The sequence below is a fragment of the Passer domesticus genome, chromosome 1, assembly GCF_036417665.1.
Source record: "Passer domesticus isolate bPasDom1 chromosome 1, bPasDom1.hap1, whole genome shotgun sequence".
NCBI lineage: Eukaryota > Metazoa > Chordata > Aves > Passeriformes > Passeridae > Passer > Passer domesticus.
In genome coordinates this window covers 50129464-50148897 of record NC_087474.1, presented here as the reverse complement: position 1 = coordinate 50148897, position 19434 = coordinate 50129464, and the positions used below count along the sequence as shown (strand labels likewise).

The following is a 19434-nucleotide window of genomic DNA, read 5'->3' as shown; positions in this document are numbered from 1 at the left end:
TCACTATTTATATATTTAAGTTTCACCTTTTATTTATTATTTTCACATTTTATTTAAGCCAAATCAGATTGGTTTGACCAAGGCTTTCAAACTTTTTCCATGTTAAATAAACTTTCCTGTATTTTTCGTTAAAATTTTTATATATATACCATCTTCATAACCTTCATGACCTTCTTTTATAAGGACAAGCTTAGCATGTTTTTTTTCAATTTCTCAGTGTGTTTAGTTCATAATAAGGAGAATTTCTCATTGAATACTGGAGAAAATATATTTATTCCCAATGTAGTACAGTTTGGAATAGCTGTTAGAACCAGTATCTTAATCAGTTTGTATCATTCATCTTTGTAATCTGCAAAATATTAAGGAAGTTTTTAATGGAATTATACAAAAAAAACCACATTCCCATGATTTCTTGGTTTACTTTTGTCTTAGTGGGTGTACTTTTCACATACTTTATTATCTTATTTGCCAGAGGAGTGGCAGACATTTGCATCTTAGAGGCCTTACATAAATCTTTAACTTCCATCTATGTTATCAAAACCTATTTCTCTAGACAGTCTGTTCCAAAAAATTGAGGTTAATGAGTGGTTCATTGCAAAGTATAGATTACATATTTGCTTATGTTTGATGATGCCAATATATTACCTCTTGGGATCTCTATCCGTTGCCATAACTTCCAGAAATAACATCTTCAATATTTGCTCTTGTTAACTACAATAACTTAGGGTTCTCATTACATATGCAAAGTATACATTGTTGTGAAAATTCACCAAAAATTTAGTGAATATGAAATGCATGCATACTGTCAATTGATACCTGTAAAAATAACTAATAATCATAAGTATAAACCCTTCCAGGTTCTTAACCTTGCTTGATTAAAAACAATTCCACTCAAAAAAAGAATTCATGTCAAAAAAAGATGAGATGTCAGCAATGTATAAGTAAAAGCTTGTGGAAATTTTAACTGGTAGCAAAATATAAGTATTAGCAAGCGGAAAATGAGTTATTGCTTCTGAAACACTCCCATATAGTCTTCAAATCCCCCACAGTCTAGCAGAGCACTCTACTTTTTTCAAGTCTGTATAGGACAATTAGTGCTTATTTCAAGTCAAATGAAAATTGAGACAAAACATACTCTACATTAGAAATATTACAGATTTTCTTTAACTTAAACCAAAACACTGATTTTGTCATATATATACGACCTTACTGAGAGGCAAAACTTTTTAGTCAAATTGTTTCTCCACCAGGATTATATTAGTGACATAAGGCTATAGATCACAGAGTTATTTCCATGGTCAGCACTTCATGTCCTGTGTAGGCTACATCTATATCTCTGCCTCAGAGGTTTGGGATCAGCCTTGGTTTTTCGTGAATGTTTTACATTTCTGTCATTCAAGTCCTGACCAAAATAAGATTTTATGTCTTTTGGCCTCTAGTCTCTGAGGCAAATAATTTAGTCTGCTCTTAGTCATGGTTTACACCATGACACTGAACACAATATTCTTATTCTTTCAGCAGTTCACACACAGAAATAGTTTATAGCACATCTTATTCATACTGACAGGATAGAACCAGCAGGGTTCTGCAGGACTGCATTGTCAAAATCATCGACTTAAGATAAAAGTCTTAATTCTTTCACACAACACTTGAGTGTACAGTACCGTACAAAAGATATGATCACCATTAGTGCTGGAGAAATACCACATTGGGAATGGTCTTTGTGTAAATATATTTCTGTAGGAGTTTGGTGTATAAGCTAAATCAGGAAAAACAAAAGGATCATGTCCTACTGTCACAGAAAACAGATTTATTACTTGCAAAGAGCTATAGCTAACTGAGAAATGCTAAAGTCACCTTTAAATCAACAGCTTTAGAGAAGTGTAAATTAAAATTTTGATGCAAAAATTATTCCAATTAATCACCATGAAATAAATAAGCTATCAATCCCAAATAGTGTGTTCTAGCTTTTCTCTAATGAACCATCTCTCATTTCTTGCAAATAGTGTTTGACTAGTGAAAAAATAGCATGCTTTAAAGAAAAAAGCATCCATCTTTCTCATAATAACCTAGCTCCTCAGGGAAAGAAAAAGATTCATATTTTTAGGAACATAAATACCGACTTCCTTCAGAGTTATAGAGTTCTCACCTAGTACAAACTCCAGCTTTTCTCTGCCTGGAACCTCTTTCATGCATTGTTAGCTCACAAGGCTTTGGAAATTCATAAACCACAGGCTCAGAAACTCTTGAAGATACTTCAGCCCACTTGGATTTGTTTCAAAAATCTTCAGAAGTCCTGGGGATAGGGGATTTGTCACAAAGGCTAATTGCTTCTTGAAAGTATAAAATACTGCACAATAATAGCCTTTCTATTCTCTATTTTGTATACTTGTCTGTTTTGCAAAGGAGTTCCATGGACACTTCATTGTCACAATGAGCTGCTGCAAACAGTTATGGGCATGTATGAATTAACAGTGGAACATAGAAAGCTGGAATTTCTTGCACTGGCTGTCATTTTGTAGAATATTCCTGATACTCCAGGCTTCACTCTGATTTTGCTTTGAGGTGTTTTCTGTGTTTGTTCACCCAGCAGATTCTGAAGCCAGGTTAACCAAGAATAGTTCTTGTAGTTTTGAAGTAGAGGTTCAACATCATGACAAGTATCATTGTTAATCACTACTTTCTTTGATGCAAAAACCTGAGATGGAGTAAAGATTTCCTTTGCAGACTGTTTTGCTACTGAAATCACTACTGATATAAAAGACAATTTTAAAGATTTCCTGTTACCAGCACTTGTTGGTCAAGGTTTCCACCACTGCTGGGTAAGCATGCCTTTATGATAAGTCTTCTCACTGCATGGGCCTGAGAAGAATCATCACGTGGTCTGGCTGTCAACAAGTGTTCACACAGTGCCCACCTGCCTTTTACTGGCAATCAGCAATTTACAGAGAGCTCCATCACTTTTGAGTTTCTATTAGTTTTAAATACATAGAGTTTCTATGGAAGATAATTCTAAATCTGTTCATTGTATGAAAACATTACCAAAGACGGAGAATGTAGATCATTATTAGCTCTTGACAGAAACAGAGCTTTACAGCTCTAAGTAAACCATGTGACACTTAAACACAATTGTCCAGAATTTGAGGATATCAGATACTGATAAACTATATCACATCATGAACAAGGCTTTAAATTTTTTTAAGTGTGTTTTTGGAATTGTTTTCATATATGTTATTTCTGAAGACCGGTCCTCAGGTTTCTTAGCTGTCGCACTGATGCTGTCAAGGTTGTGTTTTTAAAGATTTTACCACAGAGTCATGGAGTCATTTGGCTTGGAAAAGACCTGTAAATTCATCAAGCCAACCATTAACCTAACACTGCCACATCCACTACTAAAACCATGTCCCTAACATGACATCTGGCAGCACATCATTTCACACTGTATAAATAATATACATTTAAATTCTTGTATGTAAGTTAATGCCTTCCAATTACAATGATGACACTGAAGACCAGAGATATGGACAGAATGAAAGAAAGATGCCACAGATGTGTGGGTATATTTATCTGTTTTCAAGTGCTGAGACACTGCAATATACAATTGTCTTTGCATAAATTCCAATCTAATTTTTTAGTCATTTAAATGTTGTCAAGTAGGTCACACAGCAATTTTTTTTGTGTATCTCTGTCTGTACAAATGACTGTTTTGACTTCATGTAAGTTGAATACTGTGTGTTCAAATGACCTTGGCAGAACTTAAATGACCATATGTCCTCTGAACACATTTATCAAAGTAAGCATTTGAAACAATTAAATGAGATATATGACCTCATTTTTTATATCCAATTATACAGTATTATATCTATAATTGACATGGTCTAAATGTGCAACAGAGAAGAGATGGCTGATTTTCAGCAGGGCTTGGAAAAATTTAACACCATAGTTTAATGTATTTTGAAGTGTTAAAATTGGATTGGGACTTCCTTTCATTTTCCACAGAACATGGGATCAACTCATTGTTATATAGTTTGGAGAAATGTTAAAAATTATTAATGAATGGCATCAAATGTAAAAATGAAGGAATTACAAGTATCAAAACAAGTGTCTCCTTTTATCACAGTTAAATAATTTTTTTAGCTTCCTCATCATTAGCCCCCAGTTCTTCTTTTAAGGTGGCTAAATATTATTTAAACATTGAAATCAACCAAGTTCTGATTCATGTTGAGTTACATAATAAGTACAGCAAATAAGCAACACATACAGTAAAACAAACAGAATGACAAAATCACAGAACAAGGCTGGAACAGTGAGTCACCTGGTCCAGCCTCCCTGCTCAAGCAGGGGAACCCATCATGTTTTAACATACACAATATTCCTGGGATGGAGAAACCAAATTCAGCCAAATACAGTTAAGTATATATGTTGGAGATCAAATTTCTCAGCAAGGATTTATTACGTTTACATATATATTTGCCATTTCCTTAGATGAACATAATTAATATATACTGAATAGATTCCACTCAAGCTCAATTTCATGTTAAACAGCCAAAAAATTTTGAAATACATACACAGAACATAAACTGAAATTTTATTACTGTAAAATGAAACTGTAAATACTAATGCAGTAAAGTAAAAAGCTTGAATTTGCTTTTTAAACAAAACAAAAATAATGAGAAATATGAATTTTTGAATTATGCTGATTTTTTAAAATTTTATTGTTATTTACCTAAGTACCAATATATAACCAAATATGCAACTTCATTTTTGAAACACATGAAAATATGTTAGCTGCACATTATTTCAAACTATACAATTATGTATTTATAAAACAAGTACTTTGAAATAAACTTTTTCCCAGGTATATGAGTCATACATCTGTAGTGAAATATTAGTCACAATTCTGCATATTCTTTCCATAGTTAAATCACATCTAGACTGTAAAAAGCACTAGCCTTCATGTATAGAATTTCTATAAAATTTCACATTAATTATTTAAAATAAATATTTTTTCCATAGTTTTTTTCCTTAATATCTTCACTGTCACTAGTATTTTAGCTGCAAATGCTTTTAAATTTATGTCAAAAACACATTACAATCAACAAGCAGCTGAAATAAATTCATGGACCTAAAAGGAATACAGGTTTCAGTGATTAAATTCAGTATTAGTCTAACAACTATTAAAGATGAGTACTTAAATTTGTACCTCAAAAACAAATTATGTTGTTTCAAATAAACGGCCTTATGGCATAATTAAATAATCTATTATAATTTTTCCTTACCTGGAAAATAAATGAAGAGGAATTAAAAAAAATATGGCTATATCTGATGGTATATTTTAGAACTGCAACTATTATTTTTAGGTACCTTTTTTTGTCTTTTGATATTCAAGTAGGTGCTACCAGACAGGCTTGATCAGGCCTGCATTCATTGCAAAATAATTGAGAAAACAACCACTGATAATCCAAATGACCAAGACAGTTAACAGGAGCCAGTGTGGTTTTCAGAACTTTTGTCTGCAAACACTTATAAATTGCATGACAGAGTGAGAATAACAAACGTATTATGGTGTGGGTTACTTGTGGGGTGTATTGAGCAAAATCCAGTAAGATGATAATCTATACTAACTGTACTCATGGATGTCATGTTGGGCAGGAAAATGGAAGTGTCTCAAGAAAGTTTTTGTGTGCCTGAATAAAACTTCTGTTTTTCCTTCCTCTGCTCTTATCTGTGTGATGGATCAAATTCTGAGCTACACAACAGACTTCTATTTCCAGATTTCCAGATGTGATTTACCCATTCTTTGTTTTGCAATGCCAGTTCATGTCAGCCACCTGTTGATCTGGCCAGAGATCCATCTGAACATGAATTCATGTGCTTTGGGGATAGAAAGATGCCAGACTCATCCAAGAGATAACAAATTATTATTATATTTGCCAAAAACCTCAATGGCTCTTAACTTCAAAGACCTGGAATGACCTTATGATATGCAACTGGACTTAATTTTTAAAGAATTACCTTGTGGATTTTGAAGGGAAAGACTTTTCTTCACCTTTTAAAGTGCACATATTTTTTTTGAGCAGGAGGAAGAAATGTAGAAAAAATATGATTATAAGCAAACTCATCGAGACTGAGTTTGTAGGAAAATCCTTTAAAAAAAAATACTATAAAGGAAATGGCACTGGCTATTGCCTTTTGTCGCAGAAAAAGAATATAAGGAAAATTATTTTTAAACAACAAAGTGTTTCAGATAATTATTGAAATTATGGACATAAGAGTAGGCCCATAAAAATTTAAGTGTTTTCAAACTTCACCCATTTTTAGTTTGATCTTTATAAGAATATAATTAACTGTCTTTTTCTTCACTTCACTGAATATATTTATTTTTAGAACTTGATAACATCTTTAGCATAAGAAAACAACACAAAACAGAAAAGATTGCCCTTTCATACAGAGGGTATGGATGCTATCTGAAGACACTAGAAATCTCACTTCAGTCTTGTCTTTGCAAGACTTCCAGAGCTATTTCTAGAACAAAGAGGTCAACATAAACTCAGTTGCAGAATTCAGGGGTCATCTGTGATGCTGTTGGAATGAACAGCAAAATTCCACAGGACAGACAGGATTTCATTACTATTTTAAGTGAATATTCAAAATGAAATGGCAGCCCATGTGATTATTAGTCTTTGAAAGATGCTGAATATTTAAAATGATATATAAAACTTTTTTTCCTTCAAATAATTTTTATTTATAATGGCATGTGCATTAACCTCTTCATTTTGGATCATTTCTATATGGATACTGTACACATAATTCCAGTCTCAAAGAGAAGATTGCCAGTAGTATAAACATGTCATTATGCAAAGTAATTAGATGCAGAAAAATAAATAGACCCAATGCTGAGAGCTTATACAAGTGCAGATAAACAAGTACTCATAATGTTTTTTAATAGATGTTTAGAAAAATCAGCCATATCATTCAGGTTAATGACTTAGTTCCATCAAGATTTGCTGTTATGGGTTCAGAATATACAATTATAATGCTTGTAATTCAAAGTGAGAAAACCTTGAAGCCTAAGTTTGTAGTTTGCTGATCTGCTGAAACAGGCTTCACCAGATCAGCAATCAACCTTTAAAATCATCCTTGTAAATATATAAAGGTGTTTTGTTTCAACTTAGGAGTGGTTCTAAAAATACTTTTCTCCTTGTAATTATAAATTCTTGGGTTTTTGCTAGGAGTTTAAGAAATACTGGAAATCACATTTTCTTTTTATGGGTGAGGTACAATTCTTTTGGCTTTGACCTGACATTGAGATCTGTATTGATGCATCTTAGATGCATTCAGAGGTTTTGATGATCTATTAAAATTGAAGTTGAACTCAGCCACCTCTGGTTTTGATGGAAGTAGACACAGATCAGGGGCTGAAGCCTATCCAAAAGTACCAGTCATTTAAGCAAGATCTTCATAATATCTGTCCAGCTCTTACTCATTGGATGATTCTGGTATGCACTGGAAAAACAATGTAAAAGACAATTGTCACAGAATTATTTGTGTGCCCAAAAGCTCTGGACTGCCTCTGTCTGAGGGTCATATATGTGCTGTAAAGGCACACAGATGCAGACTTAAACTCTTTCCAATTTTTCATCCTGGTGACAGATTTGGAATGGGAGATCAGAAACTGTTAGTCACCCAAGTAGCAACCACTGCCTTCCAAAGACATTGGCATGGGGTTGTACAGTAAGCAAGACGGGTTCTGCTGAACATCAGTTAGAAAGTAATAAACAGCAAAAGAAACAGCTGTGGAGAGGAGAATGGAGTAGTAGGGAGATGAGTTATATAAGTCTAGATGTCCTAGGCTGTGGAGAAACCTAATCCTGAAGAGGATCTGCTGTGTAGAAGTGAGGCTGATAGGTGCTTCAACAAGACTGAGTTAAGTATCTTCTTCCTCTGCACGGTCTACATGGGAAGCCTTCATATGTCTGTTATGGACCAGAGAAGAAAGGCATGTGTGTAATAGAAATTCATGCAATAGAAAGGCATGTTTGGTTATACCTGTACAACCTATTTCACATACCAGATTTCACGCACCTTTCACATTAAGTCGGTGGGTTTTTTTCAAATAAAACTTGAGGGTGTGTATGATCATCATGTGGAGGTATTCTTATGGTGATTTGTGTAGGTCCATAGCAATCACCTTGTTATCAGGGAGGATGTCTTCATTTTAAGAGTCCTTGGCAGTTTATTTCCTACTTTTTGCATGGAACTTCAGCTTCATTCAGTGCACAAAATGGATACACAGGGCAGCAGAATTAAGGTCCCACTGGGAACAATAAATCTGGTCTGTCCTATTTTTCGAGAGCATCTTGAATTATCTTCTATTAACAGGGAGGAGAGACTGTCAGTTAATTCATTCTTATGTCATTAAATCTGTTGTCCTGAAAAATAACTGAAAATAGTGTGTAAGCAGCCTTACTTTCATTGTGTCTTCAGGCTACACAGACCAGATTCAAATGTTAAGACAAGCAGCATTTCTATGACCTCTAATGTCTCTGCTTAGGTCAGTGTTGAATCGAATGGAGCAGGCAGGTTCTGCTCTTCCACCTGCAATGTAAAGGCAGATTTAAGCTCCCTCCAGACAAAGCAAACTGTAGATATTTTAACATGCTCAGTGTCCCTTTGTCTGCTTCATGTGTATTTTAATGATTCTATAAAATAATTGTGCTACAGTTTCAGAGGTACACTTGGCTTGCTGATGTTATCATGGAACATATTGCATTTTGTACAGCAATGTACAAAATGCAATGTGTTCAGCTTACTCATGCTGGTATCCAGCATCACTGAGTAAAAAGCTCTTCCAGCAGATAATTGATTTTATTATAGGTCAGGAAACTATCAGATAAAAAGATATGAGAAGTTCCAATGGCTGTAGAACTTTTCCATTATTCCAGGTTTAAAATAATATAACTTTCATGAAGAATCAAAACTTTGTGTGTGGTGGCTGAGGAAGTCTAAATAAACATGAGGTTGTAAAGTTGTGTACCCTCCCCAGTGGTACTGGGAGCTGAATACAAACACAGGCTTAAACACTTTGACACACAAAATTTCTGACCATCCACTTCATGCAGTGGCTTGGTAAGGAAGGTATTCTTCAAACTAATATCCTTAAAACCTCTTGAATTTTTACTAAAGTTAATCTCTTTAGAGAGAAATTTCAGGGGCTTTACCAACTGGTGTTGCCAAAGTAGCTTTTTGCACATGAGTTTTCTGGACTAAAACCTGTCTATATTTTCACTAGTAATAAATTAAAGTAATTTTCCCAAAGACTAGTCTGATTTTCCCCAGAGGTAGCTGGTATGTAATTTCTCTGTCTTTAACCTGACTCATAAGCTATTGTCATCTTATTTCTTCCCATCCCCGCTGAGGATTGTGAGTGAGGGGATGACTGGATGGGGATGTCTGGCAGCTGGCTGCCATCAACTTAACCCAAACATTCCAAAAAAGGAATATGAAATCAAAATACTTATTTCAAATTGCATTTAGTTGAAAAAGTACATTTTCAGGGAGCAGCTTGGAAGACAGGCTGAATTTGATGAATTTCCACAACAGTGTTTTTACCGGTAGCTTATATGTGTAATCACATTTTTGTATTAAAGAAGACACTTCCCTAACTACCATAAATTCCATAAGGTTGGTCCAACTTTTTCTTCAGCATATATTTTATAGGTGATGGTCACTGCTTCCCTCTCCCCTCTCCAGAAAGTTTTACTTGCTTCTCAGGCTTACCAGATAACACATTTGTCCTGTGCTGTGATCCTTCACCTTTCTTTAAAGGTTTCAGTTTGGAAATGCTCCATGAGATTAAATGGTGTACTAGGACACCACCCCCAAATTAAATGAAAGCGTTTCAGATCATGGATGGAACATAAGGTATTCATCCCACAGTAGCCATTCAAATGTGCCATTCACCATGAGTAATAAAATTTTATAGGACAGCAAGAGACACGCTATTCTAAGCACCAATGCATACACCATTATTCAAGAGTAACCTCCTTTACTCTTGTTCTAGGTCAAAAGTAACATTGTGATGCTCTGGAAATTCTGGGAAAAGGGAAAAAAAAAAAAAGAAAGTGCTGATCTGCAGGCTCACTTAAGATCAGGTATTTATTCTGAAAAAAACGAATAGCAAATAAAAAAAAATCAGATGAGGAAAGGTGAAAAGAACAAGGTGGTGTAACAAAGTCAAACTACACTAGGCAGTTTTGATCACATATTTTTGAATTGGAACTCAGTCTTCCACAGTGTGGGGGTTTCTGTTGGACAAGAGTGACCTACTGAAAGTGGAAAGAACACACATACTGCCAAAAATAGCCAGAAAAAGTGAGAGAGTAATAGTCATTCTGTAAAGGTCTTGTTTTATCTTTTCTCTGCTATAAAATTAAGGGAAAAATCTGAGCCTTCCAGTCTTTGATGATGTATACTTTGTGATTCTCTACATATTATTTTACTTAGGATTCACAAAAAATAGTCTCATACATAAAATGATAGCACATAGCTGTTTCTTTTAGTCTGCTTTATGTCATCAGTGGAACAGGGAAAAAATTTAAAAAATAAGAAAAACATATATTTGAACTGTTCTTTGAAAAATAAGGTAGCAGGGTCATTGTGGTGAAAAAATGGGAAAATTAATTATTATGTATTGTCTTTAATGAGTGAAGATGTGTTCTACCCAGCCACATCTACTTTTCTGGAAGTTGTCCTATGCAAATCTGAAATAATTTGAATACTTCTAGTTTAGTTCATTTGAAAATCAGATTTGTCAAGACACTTCTGTGGATCAGTTGAGGGACAGTGATATCTTAAATCAGTGTTGTTTTTTCCAAAAATTTATTTGTTTTTTAAACAGCTAATTTAAAAACACTATAGAGAAAATATAAAATTAGCATGTATCAAACTGCAATACAAAATGTTATTTTATGATTAATATTTTCATTTAAAAGAAAGAGAAAACCTGTTCCTCAGGAAAAAAAAATTGTAATATAATGATTTTTATGAAAACCTCTCCTCTTTTTTATCTTTACTAAATGTATTATAAAAATTAAGCAAATAATAGTAAAATGAAATATAATGATATCTTTTTTAACAATTGTGATTTTATAATTATAACATAAAAATTGGAATACTTTCATGAAAAATGCTCAAAATACAAAAATACCAGTATTAATATGTGCAGTTTTTGAGTTTACAGACCTTGTTCTTTAATTCAATGTTCAGCTTCTCCAGGTGGATTGTCTATTTTTGATATGTTTTAGTAACTCAGAAAAATGTTGAAGTGTTGTGCCTTGAAGAGAGAACTTAGATTATGCATATTCTTCCTTCTTTATAGTTTTCCTGTTTGAAGACTAATAATTATAATTTAAGAAAGGAAATATTATCTAAAATACTAAATAGTTCACCAATGGTTAATAAAAACCAGAAGAATAGTAATTTTCTTAAATTCAGTCTGTTCCTGGACTAAAGGACTGATAAATACTGTTTGAGCATCTTTTTGAGGTGGGCGAGGAAATGCAGAGGCTTCAACTTCAAGAAGATTTTAAAGAGTTTGTGCAACCTGATATTATTGCTTGTGCTGGGATATGTGTGGCACGGGTCAGACTAAATAATGATTACAATAAACCAGACCTACCTTGTAGTGTTAACCCAGGAATTACAGCACTTTCTTTCTTATGTCCATTCTGTGGAGGAAGTAATGTAGCTGTAGTTCCAAAACTAACAAGCAGAACAATATTGGAATATGCAGCTGTCCTAAATAGCTCATTCTGGACCATAAACTTTTAGTTTTATTTTGAAACATTAGTTTTTAGATCTTAGTTTTAAGTTCAGTTAATTTTAATTATCATGTATTTAGCCATTAGTGTTGAAAGTCTTGTGAAGTCTTCTTTTTTAAATGAAATTGGTTTGAAATTTGACCTTTGAAATTATAATTTTGGACAAGTATTGAAGAAAACAATAAAATGTTGAAGTCCTTTTCTATTCAGGATCATAATTTTATAGAGGAAAGAGATTCATTGCACCCCTAACTCCTGGTAGCTTTGCTCATGGAATAGTATTCTAAACGTTTGAGCTGGGTTCTAACAGAGCAGACAAATCATCAGTGTGAGAGTAACTAAGTTTTAATTGCAGGCCTCAGGTGTGCACTTTTATGCAATATTTTAGTCCAGAATGATGTTCCTGTAGGAACTGGTGGAACAGCCAGAAGTAATTCACCTGAGTCCTATTAGACAAAAATGTAAAGAAAAGTACGAAGAAAATGAGGACACTAATTAAAATAAATAAGTAAAATCTCCCCCTCTCTCATCAGCCCTTGTTTTTTAAGCAAAGGTACATAATTTTCTGGACATTTTAACTCTCGGTGTTAATTTCAGAGCTCAATGAGGACCACTTAGGAATTTCACAGTGTCCTTTCTTTAATAAAAGAGAACCTAAAAGTCATCTCTAAACCACAAATGACTATTAAAAGGGCACTGATGATTATGGGAAGTAAGAAAAGAATTCTGAAAGGAATTCTAAATACTCTTCAGAGTAGGTTATTTAAATTGAATTGTTCAACTCAGTGGACTATTTATTTGAGGCAGCTATAATTTCATTTAGTTTATTTTGATTTTCAAAACGAAAGCTGATGAATACACTTTCAATTCAAATCTCCTATAGGTTTTTCTTATGTCTCACACTAGAAATGGCAGTGCTGCATAGTGAGGAGTTTGGACGCTCTGGCATCTTCAGGAACATTAAAATCAAAAATGGGTGATACAGCTGAAAAAGCTGGTGTCAAACACAGATCTGTATTCTAAACTGCTGGCAAGAGGTTGTGATTTAAGATGCAAAGGAAGGCTCCAGCATATAACTTTGTCCGTGGCTGTACCAATCTCGGTGCTGCTGATCTAAACAGCTGTGTCAGAAAAGGGCTATTGGCTAAAATATAGTCAACACAAGAAATATCACAATCTCTTTCAGAGGGTCATCTTTAAACTCCTAAGTGATGATAATAATAGAGAACCTTATCTAAGTGATAAGGTTCTCTATTATTTATATGAAAGGTTCTCTGTTATTAATATGAAAGATATGGAAAAAAATATATTATTGTTGCCTTGAGGGTAATGAAACAACATCAGAAATTAAGGTGTCAAACACATTACATTGGGTAATACAAAGAAGGAAATGTTGATTCTTGAAGGTATGTGGGATTTTATTAAGATTTCAAGATATATTAATATCTGTATAAAAATAATGAATACAACTTAATTTTCTTACTTACCACACATAATTCTGGACAACTTTGTGGTGCTTACTAGCCATGGGTAATTCTGATTTGTGTGTAGATTTTCCATTAAGTTAAGCCTATTTTTGGCATATGTCATGCATTTAGCACTGTAATACACTGAACTGCAGAAATCAGACTGCATCTCAGTTTATATTGATATTTCTACAGAACAAATTCTCTTTACTCTGAAGTACCAGCAGGTGCTACATTGAAATAATTGCCAGAAATTACAAATAAAGCTGTTTCAAGAGGACTGAGAGCATAGAGAAATCTCATAGTTCATTGCAGAGATGATCTGGATAGGATATTTTGTTCTTCTTTGCATATAAGTATTGTTTTAAAATATTTTTAAATATATTTAGTTAAAATGAATTATTCTTATTGAGTGTTATTACAATAGGTCAGGTTGATAATATTCAAAGTTGTGAGTGATCTTTTGTAGACAGTATGAGAAAAATATGTGAAGTGCTCATCTGGAAGTGGAAGAAATTGTAAGTGTGGAGAAAGTTTTATTAAGGACCATAGATAGGATAAATATGCACATTCATAGTCACTTTAATTCCTTTTTCTGACATTTTATTTGCTTTCTTAACAATAAAGAGAGGAAAGGTCTAACAGCCTTACCCTCACAAACATGGTGCATCTCTGGTAGATGTATACATGTTTACATGCATAAGAACACTAGAGTCAAAAGGCTAAAGGAGTAAGTTAAATTTACCAGGGGAGAGTAGATTAAATTTGTTATTTATTCTTTCACGGTTAATAGAATGGGAAAAAAAAAACCAAACCAAAAACCATACTACTAAAATTCTATCACAAATCTTTCTAAAGATATGTAGAGTGTGTACTGCAACATAGTAAATGCTGTCTGCAACATCACTTCATTGTTAGAGTGTTCATATTGTGGTATCCTGGCACTTTATTTTATCCTTGGATTTCTGTGGTTATAAGAAGGAGGTAATGAGATGGAGAAACATGTGCAAAATCTCTTCCCATTTCTTTTATGGGTGTTCTACCAACAAACAGATTTCCACAATTTTCCCCAAGATGAAATCTTGGTGGATAATGTTTGACATTTCATAAAAAGGATGAAGTTTTCTGAGTGCTTTTTTTAACTAAGTATGTGCATTCCATAATGGTAGCAATGGACAAACAGTTTTGTTAATATATATTTTAATGCTAGTTGACCTCACTGCTTCTCCTAGATCTGACTGTTTCAAGATGGTCAGAAACCCATGTCATCAAGTGAAAATTCCAACTTATTAAAGCCAATGGCAAAACTCCCTAGGAGCTGCAGGCGCAGACAGCAGTGCGAGTTAAATGCTCCTCAGGTGGAAGTCATGGTGTGGTTATGTTTAACCATAAGTTTGGTTTATCTAGAGGTCCAAAGGTGATGCGTCTTGCACCTCAGTGAAGGCACAGCCAAGTTAGGACAGTAGGTACCCCTAGGGAATGCTCTGTAGGGTGCCTGCCCAGGGCTGCCAGTGGTCTCATGGTGTGTGATCTTCCTTGTCCTCTCTGCATACAGCCCTGCCACACGTTAAATAAGGGGTAAGGAAAGTACTGCTTGTTCTTGAGCCTTCAGAAACCCAAAATTTACTTTCTTTAACAATAAATCTGTCATAAAAGATTATGAGAGAGAGAGGTGAATATGTAAGGAGAGCTTAAAGCAGGGAGCCATAGCAACTGAACCTAAACCTGATCCAGATCTGAATACAGATTACTGTAAATCAGTGCCTAGCAGACAGGCTACACAAGTTGAAAGAGATCAGGCTTGTTTAAAAAGAAATTCCATTATTTTCCTTGATTCTTGGAGGCCGAGTTATTATCTTTTAAATTTGCTTTAATAGTATTGCCTACCTCTAGTTTTGTAGCTAACAAACCCACCTTACTTTGCAGGCAGATTCGAGGAGCGATTGCTTCAGTCTGGGTTTGGAGTTCTTTTTAATATTTACAATAGTAATAAAATAACAATAACAAAACAATAACAATAATAATAATAATAACTTTTAAAAACCCTCAACCCTAAATATTTTCCATAAAGTTTCTCTTGCAGTGTAACAGAAACACAAAGAGAGAAGTGGTGTATTATAGACACAGAGGAACTGTTAAACTTACAAGTTCTAGTAGCAGTTTCAACTGAGTTACATTTACATTATTTTTTATTCAGTTGCTGCCTTTCTGACCCTTGTAGCTACCAGACTTCTGAAATGTACTCCCAGACAGGTGAGAATCCATGTCGGGACATGTGATGGCAGTACGTGTCTGGCACATCAGAAGATGTGATAAAAAAGGGCTGCGTAGTGCTCACCTGATGTGTTTGATATGCTCTGCTGGCAGGAATCTCTGAACTTTAAGTCCTCCACGGCAGCCCAGCTGCAGCACAGCAACCCCACGCTTATGCCATGGTGGGAGCTGGTCAGATACTGTGAGCTCATCCTTAACAGCAGAGAGTAACCAGTAGTGACTGCCTTGAAGATGCACACAGGAAAGTTGTCACAACCTGCCACAGGCATACAAAATACCTGTAAGGTCAGCAATATGTGTCTAGTGCAGAATGGGTGTACTTGAGAGATGTATTAAATAATATCTTCAAAAGATCATGCATCTAATATTTTAATTTTTTTTTAACTTTAGAAATCTATTACTGAAAATAAAATGTCATCTGTAAAGAGACATGAAATAAAATTATATAGGATGCAGCATAGATTTAGAATAAGTTTTCTTGTCTCTTTTGTGCAGAAATCATATACTAATGTAAAGATAATTACTTCAACAAACTTCAACAAACAAAACTTTATCCAGTGCCACTGGACGTCTCTCCATCAAAATCAGTGGAAAGCTTATATTTATTTGGTATGCAATATCTGTGCAAAATTGTGTAAAGAGATTATTTCCTAAGTAATGCAGGTGTTTGAATATATATAGGAGTATTCACTAGAACAAAATCGTACTCCCAAGTTCATAGTTACATCACAGGTTTAGTTTAAGCAGTGATTGCATAGGATTAAAAAAATATCCACAAAACAAAAAAAAATCCTGTTTGGTCAAGAAATCTCTTGAAGTTCTTAGGAAATCATGTGAAAATTGTAATTGTTAATGCTTATTATAAAGTATAACTAAGTTTATACCAACTGTAAACTTTCTTGCTGGTAGTGAAATAAATAAGTGGCAGTCTCTCATTTCACATTTAGAAAGGGCAAAGAATAATATTCAGTGAAATAAAATTTTGCCAAAATACTTGTACTGTTCACTAGATTAAGAAATGTCTGGGTGGCCTGGCCAAGGCAGTGGTGGTGAATGGATTTACTTCCAGTTGGTGGCCCAACATAACAGCACACATCACTGGTGTTCCCCAGGGCTCAGTATTAAGGAGGTGTCTGTTTCTTCACATGTGATGAGGGGATTGAGTAAACTCTCAGTCAGTTTGCAGATGACTGTTTATCTGCTTGGGGGTTAGGAAGGCTCTGCAGAGGGAACTGCACAAGCTGCATTGATGGGTTAAGGTCAACTGTTTGAGATTCAAGAAACCTCCTGCACTTTGCTCGCAACAACCCCAGGCAGTGCCACAGGCTGGGGCAGAGTGGCTGCAAAGCTGCCTGGTAGAAAAGGACCTGGGGGTGCTGGCTAATAGCAGCTGAACATGAGCCAGTGTGTGCTCAGGTGGCCAAGAAGGCCAAGGGCATCCTGGCCTGGATCAAAAATAGTGTGGCCAGCAGGACCAGGGCAGTGATTGTCCCCTGCACGGAGCACTGGTGAGGCCACACCTAAAATCCTGTGTTCAGTTTTAGCCCCCTTGTTACAAGAAAGATACTGAGTGTATCCAGGGAGGAGAACAGAGTTGGTGAAGGGTCTGGAGCACAAGTCCTGTGAAGAGCAGCTGAGGGAGCTGAGGGTGTTTAGGGAAAATGGAGGCTCACGGAGGTCTTATTGATCTCTACAACCACCTGGAAGGAGGCTGTAGTAAGGTGGGAGTTCATCTCTTCCAAGTAACAAGTGATAGTACAAGAGGAAACAGCCTCAAGTTGCACCAGGTTTGGGTTATGTATTAGGAAAACTTCACTGAAAGGATTATGTTTTTAATGTGTGCTTAGGATGATCACCCAAATATGAAAATTAAGGAAATTTTAATTAGCATGAGAGCCTATTTTTTCTAACTGTTGCATATCAAAGTACTGGTAAGATATGTTTTCTGGATGGTTTAAGAAATGGATGAGCTTTGCATCTGTAGTAAATGTTTTTAAAGTTTAAAGTAGGTGTTAGATGTTTTATGCATGCCTGTTGCTAACATGAACTAATTAGAAGCTCTGGCAGAGCAGTTTGTATCCATCACTCAGATAAGGAGCTATGTTATTTCACAGACTAACTGTGCAAACCTATGACATACAAGTATTTATTGCTTAATGCCCTAACAGGTGGAAAGATTGATAACTTTCTGTTTAACATAATATTAAGCAGTTTGACAATTTAAATGTTTGTACTTATTCATCACAATAATATTTGCAACCAACCCGTATACTCACCAGTTCCATGGCCTTGCTTTAGTTTCCAGACATGAACCTCAGTCTGTAACAGTAAGCATATGGGCAGTCTTTTTGCTAGTCTTAAACAAAAGCTGTGGGCCTAATTAATTTCTCATGAACTTTCTTTTTGTCCAGTTCTGTTCAGGGTCTCAGCATTTGATTGTTGCAGTTCACATTCAGAAGCATAGATGAGAGTTGTGAAGAATGTTGTAGCACTTTGGGATTCAGTGCCTCTCAGGTTATGTGACAGTATTGCTGCTAATACCATGAGGAAGTGGGACTTCTCTCTGCACTCTTTGGATATCTCCAAGCCATTCATAAGCTTAGAAAGAGCAAAGCAAGTAGTAAGATTCAGGATTATTTCTGTCTTTTGCTACAGACTTTGGTAAATAGTATATGAGTAAGGCAGGATTTTTAATTTGTTTGGTTTTTGTTGTTGCTTTTCAGTGTTTTTTTAATAATGAAGATGGTGATCTTTTATCATAACTGTTATGAGACCAAGGTATTTGTGAGTATTTCCAGTCTGTCGCCAGTTATTAGTTAGACTATCTGACGTGGTATTTAAGGAAACATTCAAAGGGTAGTTGGCAAGATCACAGCTCTCTGACAGTTTTTGCGGCTCTAAAGCAGGGCCAGTCTTCTTCCCCATTCAAATTGAAGCACAAAAAAAAAAAATTAAATTATTACATGTTTTACACAACTGTGAATTTTTTTCTCTGAATATCTGTTCCCTTCCATTATCACTCATGTTAAATGCACAGCAATGGATTCCTGCTCTTGATCTAGGTACATACATGTTTATTTGATATGTCATCTTACTTGGCTCTTTTAATACAGGCCTATCCCCTGGGAGGAGGGGAAAACAGAAGTGTTCATTTGATGCCTGCCTAAGAGCAGATCATCATGGTTCACAGCATCACACAGGCTTCTTCCTAGAGCTGAATTCACACACTGACATGGCGGTGGAGGTTGGTGGCCACAGTTTACAACAGGATAAATTACAACAAGACAGAATTTCTCCTTGGAACTGTTAACACATCCACTCTTATCAGCTCAATATAATTCTTTTTTCTGCACCTACTCACAACCCATGGGATTCTTTGCCCACAGTGTGTTAAAAAGGTTTTTTCATCTTTGTATGGTGTTGGCCATCCTGAAGTCCTTCCAAAATAGACACTGAAAGCACTTCAGTAGAGCAGCATTTCAGTAGCTCAGATGGACAGACCCCTTCTGAATTCTTTCTATATCTGGACAACAATTAGTTAGGACTTCTCTCTATCAACTTTCACTTCTTATTACACCCACTACTCCTGAATTGTGACAACTACCTAAAAACTAGTGTAGTGTCGCTCACATTTGTGTTATGAGATACTTTTCAGGTGCTCCTTTAAGCACCTTGGTCCCTCCTTCTCCTCATGCAAGCAGCAGGGTGCACACGTGACACAAGTTTAAGCTCTAACATTTTTTCTCTTCCTTTGGGGTGTACATAAGGCTGTCAAAGGATTGAGTTGTGAAAGTCTTACAAGTGGGTGTGTTGATATAATCTTGTCTCCTCTTGGAGGTCCCAAACCCTCTTTTTGGTCATATGATGGATGA

The 19434-nt window shown here is 35.2% G+C and overlaps 1 long non-coding RNA gene across 1 annotated transcript; it reads left to right on the top strand.

Moving 5' to 3' along the window:
* Positions 1–2437: 2437 nt before the first annotated feature.
* Positions 2438–15881, top strand: LOC135287993 (uncharacterized). Its single transcript, XR_010351380.1, has 4 exons — positions 2438–2822; positions 10064–10154; positions 15486–15541; positions 15656–15881. It is a non-coding gene; the product is annotated as an uncharacterized LOC135287993 (long non-coding RNA).
* Positions 15882–19434: the final 3553 nt, after the last annotated feature.